Source organism: Dipodomys merriami, unplaced genomic scaffold (genome assembly GCF_024711535.1).
Source record: "Dipodomys merriami isolate MVZ:Mamm:240054 unplaced genomic scaffold, mDipMer1.0.p SCAF_2, whole genome shotgun sequence".
NCBI classification, from domain to species: Eukaryota; Metazoa; Chordata; class Mammalia; order Rodentia; family Heteromyidae; genus Dipodomys; species Dipodomys merriami.
In genome coordinates this window covers 122,007,478-122,024,258 of record NW_027203381.1, presented here as the reverse complement: position 1 = coordinate 122,024,258, position 16,781 = coordinate 122,007,478, and the positions used below count along the sequence as shown (strand labels likewise).

The window sequence follows — 16,781 nt, the reverse complement described above, 5'->3', positions numbered from 1 at the left end:
TGATACTTCCTGAGACTGTTAAAATACACATGCATATGCACATCATGCACAAGTACACACATGTGCAGTGCATACATGAGAATGCACACATGCACACATAAGTAAACCTACATCTTATGTTGTAGTGTCTGTTTTTACATGGACAGTAACTGATTTACTAAATCTATTATTGGGCATTTGGGCTGCTTCCAACTGTTCTTTTTTTTAAAAAAAATGCTGTAATGAGTATCTACTGTACATAAATTTGGTGCTTATCGGATAATCATCTGGAGACAAATTCATAAAAGTGAGATGTCCCAGCATTTTTGGAGCTTCTCACATGTATGAATGAAGAGCCCTTCAGAAGTCTGTTTCCTTACAGCCACCCTCTGAGATGACACAGGAATTCTCACTTTCAGGCTCTGGGATTCCTGGCCAAAACTCCATGTTACAAACTCTCTGAACTACATGCCAATGCCAATGGTCAATGAGCAATGCTTCCTTCACCCATCCCGCTGGCATCAATGATGAATGCTCCTGCTGTGAAATGCCCGCTCAGTACCTGACTGAGGAATGACGGGTGAAGTCAAGGCCCATGAGGAGTACAGAAGGAAAAGGTCATGATTTAGCCCAAGATTTCTGTAAATTCTGGTGTTCTCATACTGAAATAAATTTTAAATGAACCTAATAATGACAAAATTAAATTAGGGCAGGAGATGGAAATTACTGTGCACTCAGCACCATACAGGTTTGTCTTCATTTGTCTCACCGTCTCCACAGATACTCACCAAGGACAGATATTTCTCTTGAGCCAAGAGATCAGACTCTGATTACTCTCCACACAGGGGAAGAGGATTTAACTCTATGGAGGTAGTCCTTAACTGCTCAAGGCAGCACCCCCAGGGATCTTGGGCAGAGTTGTGAGGAAGGTACAGCCATCTTGTCACTCAAAAGAATAAGGATCTAGTTCAAGTCTAAACAGAAGGAGTCAGGCTGAACTCAAAACCCAAATCATCTCAGATTGTGCATCCAGTGGCCCATCTCACCAACCAGCTGGCTCAACTTGTACAGTCTGCTCTCCCTGGTCTGAGGTGCAAATGGAGGTTATCTACAAACCAAAGGTCAAAGACATACTGGCTGCACACAGCTGAAGAGCCTCCTAGGAAAGTCACAAAAGTGACGGGGAACTAAAACTATGGTGCTGATGTCTTAAAAGAGTTAAATGAAGGAGGGTGCCAGCTGCTCCCACCTGTAATCCTAGCTACTCAAAAGGCTGAGATCTGACTACAGAAGTTCAAAGCCTACCCCACCAGGAAAGTCCATGAGACTTTTGCCTCCAATTAAACACCAAGATGCTGGAAATGAAGCTGTGGCTTAAGTGGCAGGGTGTTAGCCTTAAGTCCAATGCTCATGGACACTGCCCAGGCCCAGAGTTCCCCCAGACTGCCATTTAAAAAAAAAAAAAAAACCCTAAATGCAGTCATATATTTTGTGATCTCTAGATCTGCCTGCTTTTACATCTAATGTAATAATTTACATTGTTGTTTTTTTTTAACGTATATCCAAAATAAAATACAACTAGCAGTGAATATTCTTCTGGCATAAAAAGTATTGTGGGAAGAACAAAGAATGAACAAACGCACAATGGTATTCACTAGAAACTATGCTGAAAATGAACTATGAAACTTGTAGGTGGGGACAGGAAGGAAAAACTGGGAGAGAACCAGGGAAGGGGTGACATTGTGCAAAAAGAAATGTGCTCATTACCTGAGTTATGTAACCATAACCCCTCTGTATATCACCTTTACAATAACAATAAAAATATGTTTTAAGTATTGTAGGCATTAAAGACCTCTGCCCTTCTCTTACCACATGTTTTTATCTTTTGAAGTACTGAAGACTGAACTCGGGCCCTCGAGCATTCTAGGCAAACGCTCGCCTCTTGACCCCTCAGTTGTTTTGCTTTTAGTTTGATAGTGTTCTCAAGCTGGCTTTGCCCAGGCTGCCCTTGAATGTCAGTGTTCCTACCTCTCTTCCTATTATAGGCATGTGCCACTACGGATGGTCTTGATATCAGTATGAAGGGGTCATCACTTAGCTGTTACATGGTGCCACTTTGTCTTACCAACTTTTGAACTTGGAAGAGGATAACTCTGTCTTAAAAATCTAGCAATCTTTAGATTTGGACTCATGACTCAGGAACCACCCTGAGAATGTTTGTTTGTATTTTCCACTACCAGTGTACAGCTTGCCAGTCCTCTAGCAATGGGCCTGCTGACCTCCATCCACCTCCACTGCAAACATCCAGGAGCTATCACCTGCAGGCTTTCACTCCTCTCCACACCCTCAGTCACACACCAGGGCCAACCTTACTCAGGGCAAAAGTGTGCCAACACTCAGCTGGACACAGCTGGAACACTTCAGGAACACCTCTGGTCCCCTGGTCAGCCTTGCTGTCTCTAACACAGGATGGTCTTCCTTCTCTTGTCAATCACTCATTCAGAAGCTGGGCTCCAGATCCAATAGTGGCTCTGACACCACTTTGGTCTCTGCACTAGTGTCACATGTTTTAATTTCTCAGCATTCTAGAATGTTCTGGCATCAGTACCATAGCCCTGCACTAAAATGGCTAGCTACTCTTAACACAACTTATGTCCCTGTGATATATAGATGTGTTAAATTTAATAAGATATTCTGTAGCAGTCACATTCCGTTTTTGAAAACTTTTAAGTAGAAAACACAAGTAGCTGACAACACTGGGAATGGCAGAGTGCTGGCAGCGGACAGCTCTTCCCACCATCAAAATTAACAAATATATTAATTAAGTGGAAATAATCACGAGTTACCGGAATGCAGGGGTCACTGGACTCGGGAAGAGCAGTGTTTGGTGGCGTTCTGACTCACCCCAGCCCCATCCGCTTCCTGTACGCCTCAGGAGCAGGAATCAGCCGCCAGCTGCAGGAGCACAGAGCTGGGTCCTCCACAGCGAAAACACCTGCACTTGAAAAAGAAGAAGGATCTCAGCTGAGCCAATGAAGCTTCTACCTCCAGAACTAGAAAATCAAGAGAAAACTAAACCCAAAACAAGCAGAAGGAACAAAATCGCCAACATACAGCAAAAATAAATGGGAGAACAGAAAACCAAGTCCAAAAGTTGGACTCGCTGACAACCTTTCCCTAAACTATCAAAAAAAGAATACTCAGTGTTAGAATAATTTGTAAGAGAATATTATTACCAAAATTACAGACATAGAAAAGGACTATACAGAAACATAACAATTTTATATCAGCAAATTAGATAAACTAGAAAAAAATGAACAAATTCTCATAAACATGAATAGTGTATAGAAAATGACTCAAGGAAAAAAAATAGAAAAATCTCATTTAACCAAAAATAAGAGATCGAGTTCATAACCAAAACAATTTCCAGCAAAGCACCTATGGCTCATGCCTGTAATCCTAACTACTCAGGAAAATGAGATCTAAAATTCCTGGTTCAAAGCTAACCCATGCAGGAAAGTCTTTGAAACTCTTATCTCCCATTAACCACTAGAAAACTGGAAGTGGAATTTGGCTTAAAACACAAAGTTGGTTGAACATTCAAAAAAAAATATCTATCAGTGTGCTGGACATGCCTTATGGAAAAATATCTATCAGTGCCCTGGAGACGCCTTACGGGAAAGTATCTATTAGTGCACTGGACATGCCTTACAGGCTTCCGAGTGTTTAGTCCTAGCACTTGAGGGGCAAAGGCAAGAGGGTACTTGGCAAGGACAACTTGTCTGATAACTAAGGACTTGGGGATATAACTCAGAGGTAGAGCATTTTGCTATCAAGGTCAAGGTCCTGGGTTCAATCCCTACCATCCCCCCAAAAAAGTCAATGCAATATATCCTATTCATAGAAGACATACTTTTTTTTCCTCCATTTTGCAAATTTTCATTCTGAACCTTACTTTTTACTGCTTCCTATAGTTTCTTTTTTTTTTTTGGGGGGGGGGGTCCGGTCATGGGGCCTGAACTCCGGGCCTGGGTGCTGTCCCTCAGCTCTTCAGCTCAAGGCTAGCACTCTACCACCTGAGCCACAGTGCCACTTCCGGCTTTTTTCTTTTTGCTTATGTGGTGCTGAGGAATCGAACCCAGGGCCTCATGCATGCAAGGCAAGCACTCTACCACTGAGCCACCTTCCCAGCCCCCCTATAGTTTCTTGACTTGGAAACATATGATTGATTTACAGCCTTTATTTTTTCTCAAATTCATAACTCTAAGGATATAAATTTCCCTCCAAGTAGTGCATATTCCGCAAGTCATTTATATCATTAAGAGTTGTCAACTATAGATATTTCTATTGTGACTTCAGCTTTAATTTTCATGATTTTTTAGTGTTTTTCCCTCCTAAGTGCTGGGACTACAGGTGTACAACAATACACTAGGCTTATTGATTTCTGAGTTAATTACTTTGAATAGAAAACATGGTCTGAAAAAAATTGAGACTTACTTTACACAAGGAGAGTTTCAGAAAATGTTTCACATGTTTCAAGAGAATATATATGGCTGCATTTTTTTAATGACCAAGAGACAGAGCTTGAATATGTATCACTAAAATCTTACTGTTACTTATGTGTGTAAATGTGTTCTATCAACTACTAAAAAAGGCAGATTAAGATAGCTCACATTAAAAATTAGCTCATATGATTATTGATTTATCAATTTCTCCTTGAAAGTCAGCCAATTTTACTCTATAATCTAAAGTATATACGTAGGCATACATATATACTTTATAGTCTAAAGTATATATTTTTTCTGCATAGTCTGTTTAGTTTTTAGACAATAATGAGCCAACTAACAAGGCTTTCCATCAAAGATCAACAATATATTACAACAGTGATTCCATTAGATTATAATGGATCTAAGTAAGGAACAGAGACTTGCACATAGAGTCCCATCTACCTGGGAGACTGAGGAAAGAGGATTACTTGAGTGTAGGAGTTCTGGGAAACATAGTAGGACTACCTTAAAAAAAAAAAAAAACAGATTACAATCGAGCTAAAAGTTCGTAAGTTGGCAGCCATTATCCCCTAGCACAAGGCTGTAGGTGTGTGAGTATATGTGTGTTATGTGTGTTATGTCCTAGCACAAGGCTGTGGGCGTGTGAGTATATGTGTGCTATGTCTTAGCACAAGGCCGTGGCCATGTGAGTATATGTGTGTTATGTGTGCTATGTCCTAGCACAAGGCCATGGGTATGAGTATATGGGTGTTATGTGTGTTGTGTCCTAGCACAAGGCTGTGGGCATGTGAGTATATGTGTGTTATGTCCTAGCACAAGGCCTTGGGTGTGTGAGTATGTGTGTGTTATGTCCTAGCACAAGGCAATGGATGTGTGAGTATATGTGTGTTATGTCCTAGCACAAGGCCTTGGGTGTGTGAGTATATGTGTGTTATGTCCTAGCACAAGGCCTTGGGTGTGTGAGTATATGTGTGTTATATCCTAGCACAAGGCTGTGGGTGTGTGAGTATATGTGTGTTATGTCCTAGCACAAGGCCTTGGGTGTGTGAGTATATGTGTGTTATGTCCTAGCACAAGGCCTTGGGTGTGTGAGTATATGTGTGTTATGTCCTAGCACAAGGCCGTGGGTGTGTGAGTAGATGTGTGTTTGGTGCTGTGTAACAAACCCACTGCTTACCAGTCATACAAGAAAAGCCACATACACTAGCATAAAGTGCAGAGTTCTTCATAATGACAACAAAGGACTATATCATCCGTTCCTATAGTCATTACCCTGTACTTTTTATGATTTAGACTGCCTTTTTTCTACTTGGAGAATGAAGTGCACTGTAAAGCAGTCCTGGCAGGCACATGTATGAAGGCCTTCCCCTGGGGAGGGAGACAACTCCACAGGTGTTACTGGCCCTGAGGGCAAGATGGTAGCGACATGAGTAACTGTGACCTGTAGGCACCCTGTAGGCCCAGGCTAATGAAATGGTTATGTCTTTGTTTTTAGCAAAAGTTTTTTGTGTTTTGTTTTGTTTTTTTAAACTAAGAACAGGGAAAACCCCAAGAGGATAAGAGAAATAGAGGCACCATCAAGAGCAACTCAAGAAGCAAAGGCAGTGCACTGCAATCATGTATGAACACCAAAATACTACAGGAACACCAAGAACAAGGACTAGCAGTACTGTCATCATCCTATCCCCCAGCCTAAGACGAAGAAGGAGCACAACCGGCTCTGTGTGTGTCCATCTCACCCGCTGCTGTCTAGGAATCAGGCCCCTCGGAAAGCTGACAGGGGAGAAAATACAGTTGGCTCTTCTTCAAGGAAGGTCTTGAAGTAGCTGGTGCTGCAGAGAAGACCAAGATTCCCCCCAAGATAGGAATCTGCCTGTGACCAAGGGCAGCCCAAGTAGCGATAACTGCCAGAGCCCCCGGGTGCGTCTCCTCACTGTATTCCCCCCCACACACACACACCCGCACCATGGAGGTAAGGCCAAATCTAGAGGGCCGCATGCAATGAAGGAACAGAGGACTACACAGAAGAGTCCCGCCTGGCGTGTGCTCCCAGCTCCCGTCACACAGGCTGGTCCTCCTGACAGGCAGCAGACCTGGACATCACCGAGTGAGCAGAGTGAGGGCTTTTACACAGAGCTCACACCAGCTGAGGAGAGAGGGAATCAGTTAGGAATAACCTTGGCTCAAGGTAAAGGAGAGATTTGCTCTGCCTTCCCAAGGTTTTATCGGTTAAAAGATATGGCTTCCATCAGGTAAAGCAGAACGCCACATGGATTCCAAGAAGACATTGGCATGGGCCACAGGTACTGTACTAGGAATGCAGCCTGACAAGAGAAAAACAGGAGCAAGGTCATAGGCACAGCTCCACATGGCTGGAGCACACACCAAACCACAGGGAGAAGTGGTCACGGCCTTGTGCGAGGACATAACACATACATACTCACACACCCACGGCCTTGTGCGAGGACATAACACACATATACTCACACACCCACAGCCTTGTGCTAGGACATAACTCCAGAGACCTGGAAGGTGAGATCTCAGATCTGGTCTCGACTGAGTTTATCTCCAAAAGACCAAAGTAAGCCAAGGACATCCTCTTAGCAATGATCAAATGCTGAAATCTAGAACTAGACTACTACTGCAAGTAATTTCTTAAAGTCCAGATGATACATCTATTCCAAAATTCCCATGTGGCTGCCGAAGGTAATGACCTGTGTAGTTCACTGTGAGGGTAGAAATAGCTTGCTATAAATTATGCAAAAGAAACCACCTCAGTAGAAATACATAATCATAAGAATGTAGGGGCTGGGAAGGTGGCTCAGTGGTGGAGTGCTTGCCTTACATGCATGAGGCCCTGGGTTCGATTCCTCAGCACCACATAAGCAGAAAAAGCCAGAAGTGGTGCTATGGCTCAAGTGGTAGAGTGCTAGCCTTCAGCTGAAGAGCTGAGGGACAGCGCCCAGGCCCAGAGTTCAGGCCCCACGACCGACCAAAAAAAAAAAAAGAATTCAGACTTCAAAAATGGTGCAAACTAATAAGCTGCTAACCACAACCCAATGTTTACACTGTCAGTGGGAGATTGAGAGAAAGTCATATAGGGAAGAAAAGGTCTAAGAGAGTCCATTTTTAAAACTGGTTCAGCAGCTAAAAACACCAGCTAGGATTACAGGCTGAAGCCAAGCCAGTAATCCTAGCTTTTCAGGAGGCTGAGAGCTGAGGATCAAGATTTGAAGCCAACACAAGAAAGAAAGTCCTTACTCCTATCTCTATTTAACCACCAAAAAGCTGGAAATGGAGGTGTGGCTCAATTAGTTAAGTGCCTATCTTGAATGATGAAGCTAAGACATAAAAGGCAGTGCTCAGGCCCTAAATTCATGCCAAGTACCAGCACACATGTGCACGCACATGCACACACACATGTGCACAGAACCAAGCAAAGTCAGGGAGGTGCACATTAATAAAGAGATAAAGAGATACTACAGCATACGTAATAGAACTGTTAAAATGCAAAGACCTGAAAATATTTATGCTGTCAAGGATGTAGGGCAAGATGCAAAATGTTGGAGCATTGGAAGGTGCTAGATAGCCCCCCATAAACTAAACATGCTACCATCACAGACCCCAATCTATCCAAAGAAGTTGAAAACACATCCACAGACCTACACGTAAATGTTTACAGCAGCTTTATTTAGACTGTCAAAAGTTGGAAGCAACCAAGACATCCTTCAAAAGGTAAATGGGTAAGCAAACTGGCATATTCATAAGATTAAATATTATATAGCAACAAAAATAAATGAGTTGTCAAGCTATGAAGACACATATGAATCACAAATGCATATCACTAAGTCAAACCCAGTCTGAAAAAGCTACATATGGTTCCAGCTACTCAACATTCTTGAAAAGACAGAACAACAGCATTAGCAAACAGATGACTGTTCATCAGGAACTCAGCAAGTGTGGAAGAGGTGACTCAGAGAGGACCACTCTGACACTGTAATGGTAACTATAAGACATGAAGCAAAAAGTACAGAATTTTATGTCACAAAATTATATAAAATCTTAGCTATACATCTGTATGTTCACACATTCACACACTCACAGCTAAGAGGTTGAGAGGATGTGGAAATGTCACAACACAATCTATATGCACTAAGAGTACATGAAATAGCTCACTGAAGGGGTAGAAGATAGGGTGGTACAACCACCTGCAAGCACGGCACTCTGGCTGGACAAGCTGTCTACCAGGACATATCAATTAACAACTGAGACAGTGCTGTGCATGCCCACTGGAACTGAGCGTTTAAGGATGGTGGGTAGTGTTACCACCATGCAGGTGGGTAAATTGTTGAATTCAAAGATTACACATAACAAGGAAAGGTAGCCACAATGACCCAGGTAGCCACTAAAAATGTCAGTATAAACTAAGGCTTAGCTTACTGTAGACACAGAAGGTCAAAAAAAATTATATGTATGCACAGGTTAGTATATCCATACACTTCCTTTGCTCTGTTAGCTAAGAGGACCCAAAGGAACAAGACCCCAGCAGCAAGAAGTATGCTCAGCACCCAGATATTGGTTTCTTAACAGACAATATATTTGCTGACGAGAAAGAAATCAGGGTTCCTTAGAGACATGACTAGGTCCTCAGACAGGCAGGAAATGCAGTGAGCCTAGAGTACTGGGTAGTGCTCCATGAAAAGAAAGGAAAAACGCTTCTTGAAAACACACACACGCACATGTGCACACACACACACAATGATGGAGGTATTTCAAAGGGACACAAGAGCCAACTAAAAGAGCTCCCCAGGCCAAAAATAGAGTAATCTGAACAACAATGACAATAATAAGTATCATAATACAGAACTGTTAACCAAAGTATAAATCCGCTACCTAGGAGTCCATAGGAGTAGATAAATAAATGGTAGAGAAAGACAAACCTCCAAAACGAATTCCAAGGTATTTCAGAGACCCGCTCTCCTCCATGAGTAAGCACAGCTCTCTGCTCTTTCAATATGTCCTTGGAAAGAGAGTCACCAGGCCGTGGGAACGGTGGGAGACGCCCCTCCTCCCACAGTCCTGGTCCGCATCCCAGCGCTCAGCCAGGCTGCGTGCTTCCTGCACATGAAATGAAGAGGAAGACTCCTCTCCGTGGTCTTCCTCCCAAACACCATAAACCCAGTCCAGCACAAGGACTCACCAGACCCCAGCAGTTCCCACCGAAGGGGCAGTCTGCAACATACCTAGCCAGTCCTCCTCAAAACTGTCAAGGTCATCAAAAACAAGACAGGTGGGAAACACTGTCACAGCCAAGAAGAGCTTGTGTCAATGACTTTATCCTGGTCTCCGGCGGAGGCTGTGGAATAGAAAAGGGTGGCAGGAGCAAACAGGAAATCCAAAGCCCAGACTTCCACTAGTAACCGTGTCTCAGTATTGGCCATGAACCAGGACAAAGGCATCTCACTAACTTCATAACAGTTCTGTAAACCTAAAACTGTCCTAAAAAAAAAAACAGCATTAAAGAAAAGAAAAATACTTAGATCATCATTACTCTATTCCTGGTGAAAACAGAAACTTTCTCATGGTACTGTCAAATTCAGGAAAAAAAATGTCACCGACACTGGGGTAAAGGCATATTTAGAATAATCTGGATGGTCCAGGTTGGCAGGAAATAAATTATATTGTGTCATTTGAGGCACCAAGTTGTATTTAAGACTTTGTTATCTCTTGATACAAGAATAGAATGGGCTTGTTCATTAAAGAAGCACAACAAAAGTGTCAACTTTCTCAACTAGAACACTGAATATTCTAGAAGGAAGTCTATCCATTCTGAACACCAGAAACCCCTTCCACACTCGTGGCTCGTGGCCTACGGGCAGACCCTCCTGTCAGCACGGAAGCCTCACATACACTCTGCTCCTCACACCGGCTCAGCAGGATGGGGACACTGCAGCTTCCCCTGCACAGGCTAGGAAACACCCAGAAAGGCAACACAGCCTGCCCAAACACTCCAACAGCTAGCACGCAGGGAAGTTCACCTTCCCAGCTCCTCTCTGGATCCCTCTGCCCACCCACGTGTGGCCGAGGATATGTGCGCAGGGCAGCCGGATGGCCCATCCAGCCCCGTGCAGAGCAGAGCACAGAGCTGTCTGACAATGACCATTTCTGTGACCAGTGCAAAGGCTCTGGTAGGGAACAAAGGGAGACTGGGAGGTATCTGAGTCTGGGCCCTGAATCAGAGCCAGGGCCTAAAAGCCTCCTGGAGGCTCATGAGTCATGTCATCAATATGCATTAGTATTGGACAGCACTTCCCTGAAGTGTTCCTCAGACTCTGCCAGATTAACCCTTCTTTATCAAACTCTCCCCTGCATGCTAAAGCTGAGGATTTTCTTATCCTATTTAACTGAGACGCTGACTTAGGTTTAATGTAGAGAGCTTTATTTTACAAGTAAGCCTTTCACTTTATTTCCTAAACAAATTGTCAGCTTCCAAAAATCCTTTGATGCTCAAACCTCAGGCAGCAAAAGCAGTGGTGGTATCCCCTGTGGTTTTGGACCAGCACAGGATCCGAGTTTGTCCCAGGAGTTTCACAAGTCATCTATCTGATCTGCTGCAGACTCCCTCTGCTGCCCCTTCCAGCAGGGCTCATCCCATCAGGTGACCCGACTCTGGGATGTCTTCCGAGCAGCCAGGGTACCATCTGTGCTCTTGGTAAGGTGACCTGCTGCAATACACATACACACACACACACACACACAAAGTATGCTCCTTTCCCACAGGACAAGCCTGAATGGAGGGCAAGCTATGGAGAGCCTCTCTGAGTGGGAATCTACTGCTTCATTCACTGCTGAAGAGGATGAGGGTTTTGCCACAGAAAAGTCTGGGATGAAATCTGATACAAGTGAGCATTTCAGCCATTCTAAACCTCACTGTTCATCTGACCTGTGGGGACCAGATGCTCAGGGCTGCAGGAGCAGGATGACACAAGGTCTCACCCTGGGCCTAGCAGATAGCTCCACACACAACACTTCTGCACATGCCAGTGACAGCCATACCTTCTCCACTCCCGAGAGCCTGGCAACGGGCAGGAGCTATGTAAGGGAGCACTAGCTCTAGGACGTTCTCCATTTGGATGTGTGTTCCTAACAACACAGCCTGTTCTTGGCGGTCACCGAGTCAATCTACTCACACCTCTCCACGTGTGGGGAGGGGTGGTGTCCTCTGGGTGGACAGAGGAGCTTGCTCAAAGTACAGCCTCCAACCCCGCACACATACTGGGTTGGGATCTGCATCTAAAACCAGGTTATCTGTGGAGTAGACGTAAAACTCAGACCTAGACTGTTGATAGCAAAAATGCATTCAGTTACAAGGGTTCTATCCAGAAGGATCTCAGGCAGGGTGTTTGATCCTTCCATGCATGCATTACCATAGAACATACACACTCTGCGGTGTGGACGGTGACTAGAGATGGGCTTTGGGCCCCGGCACAAGAGCTATAGAGAATGGTCAAAGATCTGCAGATCTGCCACCGCCTCACGGCTACAAGACTTCCTATGCTCTCTTACCAGCCTCTCTCTAGACAGGTCCTTGAACTGATGAAAGCTGCAGAGGTCAATACTGACTTGGTTGTGATAAGCAATCAGCAGGGATGCGCATCCTTCTGGAACCACCGCACATCAAGCTGAAGGAAAGAACAGGGATTCCCGGGGAAAGCGACACCTTTCCTCACAGAGGAGGAAGTGAAGCTGAGCTTCCAGAGGACTCCTCATACCACTCAGAGTGTGTGTGCTCACTAGACCAGCACTCCCTGATTAAACAAAACCCCCCTCACTCCACAGCATTTATAGGATGGTGATATGAAAGGGAAGAAAGGAGGAAGAGGAGGGGAGGGGAAGGGGAGTTTCATTAAAGAGGGGAAAGAAAGGGATCCGGAAGAAGAGGGAGGTATGCAGAGTGGCTGGGAGAGGAAAGCCTGCATCTGCAGCAGCGTGAACACATTAGAGACCACCACAGACCAGCCCACTGTGCACTCGGGCAAGGAGACAGTGGCAACAAGACACTGCAGTCCCAACCAGGAGCGATCTCCCTGACATACTGGAACTATCCAACAGAGATTCTGCCTGTGCAGGTCAGGGACCATGGACAGAAGCCCCCAGGTAGCTCTCCTATGCAGCCCAGATAAGAAGTCTTGTTTCAATGGTGATCTGGTAATTTTGAGGCAAGAAAGAGGGGGTTCTAAGCCCAACATTATGTTAGCAACTTGAGGCCTGAATACTGGGCGGAATGCTTTCTGAAACTGAATTTCACAATGGGGTCAATGCATGTGCACCAGAGGGACCCATCCCATTGTGCGCACACTCTGTTCTCACCTCCAGGAGGACTGGTAAGTGAACACTAAGGCAAGGTCAGCATTTTAGTTCTGCCTCCTGGGCTTAAGACAGGGGTCAGTAAAACATGACTCACAGACCTGTGAGTGCAACTTATAAATTTTTTACATGGAGGAAAGCCAGGTGCCAGTGGCTCACACCTGTAATCCTAGCTATTCAGGAGGTTGAGATCTGAGGATCGGGGTTCAAAGCCAGCACAGGCAAAAAAGTCTCTGAAAGACTCCAGTTAACCAGAAGTGGAGCTGTGGCTCAACGTGGTAGAGCGCTAACTTTGAGCAGAAGAGCTCTGGGACAGCACCCAGGCTGAGTCCAAGCCCCACAATCAAGCAAAAAAAAAAAAAAAAAGAGGATAAAAAAAAAAGAACGTAAAACCACAAGTGAAACATACAAAAACCACTTCAGAGCCCTGGCTCCCGGCAGCCACAGGGCCCTGAGGCCCCCAGCAGTGGTCCACCCTAGTGAGCACTCTTCCTGCTAACTCACAGACAAAAGACGCCGAACATGTTTGAAAAGGTGAAGCCAGGTAAACACAAGCTCTTCATCCTAAGAACCAAAACATCCGCCGGTAACTGCTCAGTCCCTAAGGAAAACTAGAAGCACTTACTTGCATGTGCACAGAGAACGGCCAGACAAGTGAAGCTCAGGAAACAGCAGTCTTTCTGAGGCCTCTCAGCTGGTCAGGCCCTTCCTTGGTGCTCACTTACCTACTGCACCCTAGTGCTCAGTCTGAGTCCTGAAACAATTCTTCACGAAGGCCCCTACTCAGGAAGAAGGAGCCCTTAGCCAAAGTGTTCCCAGAATAGGCTCCAGGATGGCATCCCATGTTCACGGCATGCATGGGAAATACTCCTAGGAAGGAGTCATACTGTGAGGAAGCAGCCCAGGACCTGTGGCCATGCCATACCCATGCTGAGCCCCGCACACTGCTGTGTGCTCACAGAAGGACCTTGCTGCTGTGCCAGTTAGTCACTTCAAACCAGAAAGAGAGGCATCCTCCCCAAGACAGCTCAGTGGAGGTTAACTAGAGACCAGGCTCCAGAAACTAGAGGAGAGCGGATTATCTTCAAAATCAATTGTCATCATGTATTCAGCAGACAGTGGCGCTCTGTGCCATATCCCTGCACTGTATCACATCACTCTGTAGGTCATTTGCCTCACAAAATTGATTTAGGAGAGATTATTCAATTCCACTTTACATTTCATGTTTTGGAACTCTGCCAGCAGCAACGGTGGCCGTCCCTGAGGTCAGGAAGCCATGGACAAGGCGCTCTCCTGCTGTTGCAAATGGAGCTCCATGTTCCCTTTATGGATTTCCTGTCAATCTTCAAATTACTTCAGATACGACTGCCCTTCACTTACACAGTGGTTCTTTCACGTTTCCAAGTCTGTCTGCTTCCCATATCCTGTTACCTCCCTGCAGCACACAGCACTCCCTCGGGGCCCCTCATGGCACTGGCCACAACAGACAGGGACGGGTGGGAGGGCCTCTCCACCCATGGTAAACATAAGCCAGTATGTCTCGCCCTTTCTAAATTTCTCCTTGGTCCCACTTTTCCATGAACTCCGTCTGTCTCTTTACTCTTTTCTGCAGCAACAATGAACTGTTCAACTTTTGGGGCTGACATTCTTTGTTCCAGTCAGGATCTGCTCCCTGTGAATCATATGTGTCCTTCACCTAGCCACTCCCAATTCCACACCCCCCCGCCCCAGGCTTCAGTGTCCCTTAAAGCCACCTCTAGTGTCTAGCACACCGTCACTACTACCCACTCGGCTACACGCAGTGCCCTGACTTCTCCAGCTTGATGGCTACACACAGTCTCTCCTGTTGGAAGCTTCCTCAGTCTCCCTCCAGGGTCTTCATTTGTGGATCTCCACACATTCATCAAAATGTAAATCAGTCTCAAATCTCCACCTCATATCCTCGCCCTCTCTCCCACCCCCCAACTCACATGAAGCAGTCATTCGTATTTCCAAAGCGAGGTTCCCCACAGCAACCTTGGGGCCGTGGACTTTGGCCCTAGGCCCCCTTGCTTATGAGAGCAGTGAGGCTGCCTTTCCCGGCCATCAGCCCCAAAGCCACTCTATTCACCGGCAGGCCTTGTAAGCTCTGCCTCAAACCACACCCTGACCCAACCCCCCACCTCTCCCGTGGCTGCCAGGAAGAAGCGCACCACCTTCTCCGGGTTCACGGAAGGCCATAAAGAAGGCTCCTTCCTCTGCCCCATCCACTGGAACACTGGCTGACTCCTCTACACATTCGTGACTTTGGGTAGGAAGGATACATGGAGCACCTTGGAAAGAGCGGTGTCCTGTGATTTTCATTTTGTAATTAAATGTTTTGATTTTATGGTACCTGTAGATTCACAGGTAGCTGTAGAAATAGCACAGATACTCCAAATACCCTTCACAAATACCCCTCAATGTGACACCTTGCAAAATTATCATGCAGTATCACAGCCAAAATATTAACACTGGCACACCTAAAACAGGTAACATTCCCACCACCAGGATTCCTTGTGTTTCTCTTTATATTCATAATCACATCTTTCCCAACTCCATTCCATAACACCCAGCAGTCTCTAATCTAGCCTCCCTGTCTATAATTTCCTGTTCCCACAATGTTGTCAACATCGGATTGCACAATATGTAACCTCTGGACTTAAGTATGTTCACTCAGCTTACTTCTATGAGTAAGCCTAAAGTGCTCTGTTTTAATTTCACTCTTTTTCTGTGCTGGATTTACTTCATGTCATGAATATACTACAGTCTTCTTTACCTTGAAGAACATCATCCGGGTGTGTTCCATTTCTGGTCATTCCAATGAATCCACTGTAAACTTTATGAATAGATTTCATCTGAACACAGTTTTTGCTTCTCTGGAATAAATGCCCAGGAGTTTAGATACTGAGTTGTGTGGTCATTGCTAGTTTCATAAGCACCTGTCAACCTAATGTCCAGAGAGGCTGTACTATATTATATAATCATGCAGAGGAAAGAATAGATGAAATGAAAAAACAATAAAAATGATCTAGTCTAAGCAACAGGCTGAAAACAAATGAGCAATGGCTAGGAACTCTGCAGGCTTTGGGGAAAAGGGCATTAAGAATCATATCACAATTCCAGAGAAAGAGGGAAAATAGGGAGGGGTTGAAAAAGTACTAGAAGGCTTTACAGATAAATTTCTGTGTTGTTTGTATGAATTAAAAATTATTATTTAGCTGGGCACTGATGGCTCACACTTGTAATCCTAGCTACTCAGGGGGCTGAGATCTGAGGATCATACTTAGAAGCCAGCCTGGGCAAAAAGTCCATGAAACTCTCATCTCCAATAAATCACCAGAAAGCCAGAGGTAGTGCTATGGCTCAACATGGTAGAGTGCTAGCCTTGAGAAAAAAAAAAAAAAAACAGGGGCAATACCCAGGCCCTATGTTCAAGCCCCACAACCATACACATACACCAAAATATTATCTAGAAGTTTTCTTTTTGTTTTTTGTTTTTTTTTTTTTGGTCCAGTCGTGGGGCTGAACTCTGGGCCTGGGCGCTGTCCCTCAGCTCTTCAGCTCAAGGCTAGCGCTCTACCACTTGAGCCACAGCGCCACTTCCAACTTTTTTCTTTTTGCTTATGTGGTGCTAAGGAATCGAACCCAGGGCCTCAGGCATGCAAGGCAAATGCTCTACCACTGAGCCATCTTCCCAGCCCATACCTAGAAGTTTTCTGTCCTATTGGGCTAAACTTTTTCCTGGTCTCCTACATAAAGAGCATGCTTTGTGGGGATTTTTTTTTCCTGCATCCATTGATATATGAGTTGCCAGTTTCTCATGGCCAAGCCTGAGATACATAAGGGGAGAAAAATCCAAAGGATTGATTATCGTGTCATTTCTTGGGTCCTGATGTCCACCGCCTT

General features: G+C 45.0%; 1 protein-coding gene across 14 annotated transcripts in view; it reads right to left on the bottom strand.

Moving 5' to 3' along the window:
* Pcbp3 (poly(rC) binding protein 3) overlaps positions 1-14,940 on the bottom strand; it is a 170,364-nt gene extending 155,424 nt beyond the window's left edge. For 10 of the 14 annotated variants that reach the window (XM_070030858.1, XM_070030863.1, XM_070030862.1 and 7 more), the window contains exon 1: positions 2,826-2,901. The gene's annotated coding sequence lies outside the window, so the exon portion shown is untranslated. Of the gene's footprint in view, positions 1-2,818; positions 2,975-14,824 lie in introns of those variants that run through there. The other 4 variants (XM_070030860.1, XM_070030867.1, XM_070030861.1 and 1 more) reach the window with 3 other exon arrangements.
* Between the last annotated feature and the right edge of the window lie 1,841 nt (positions 14,941-16,781).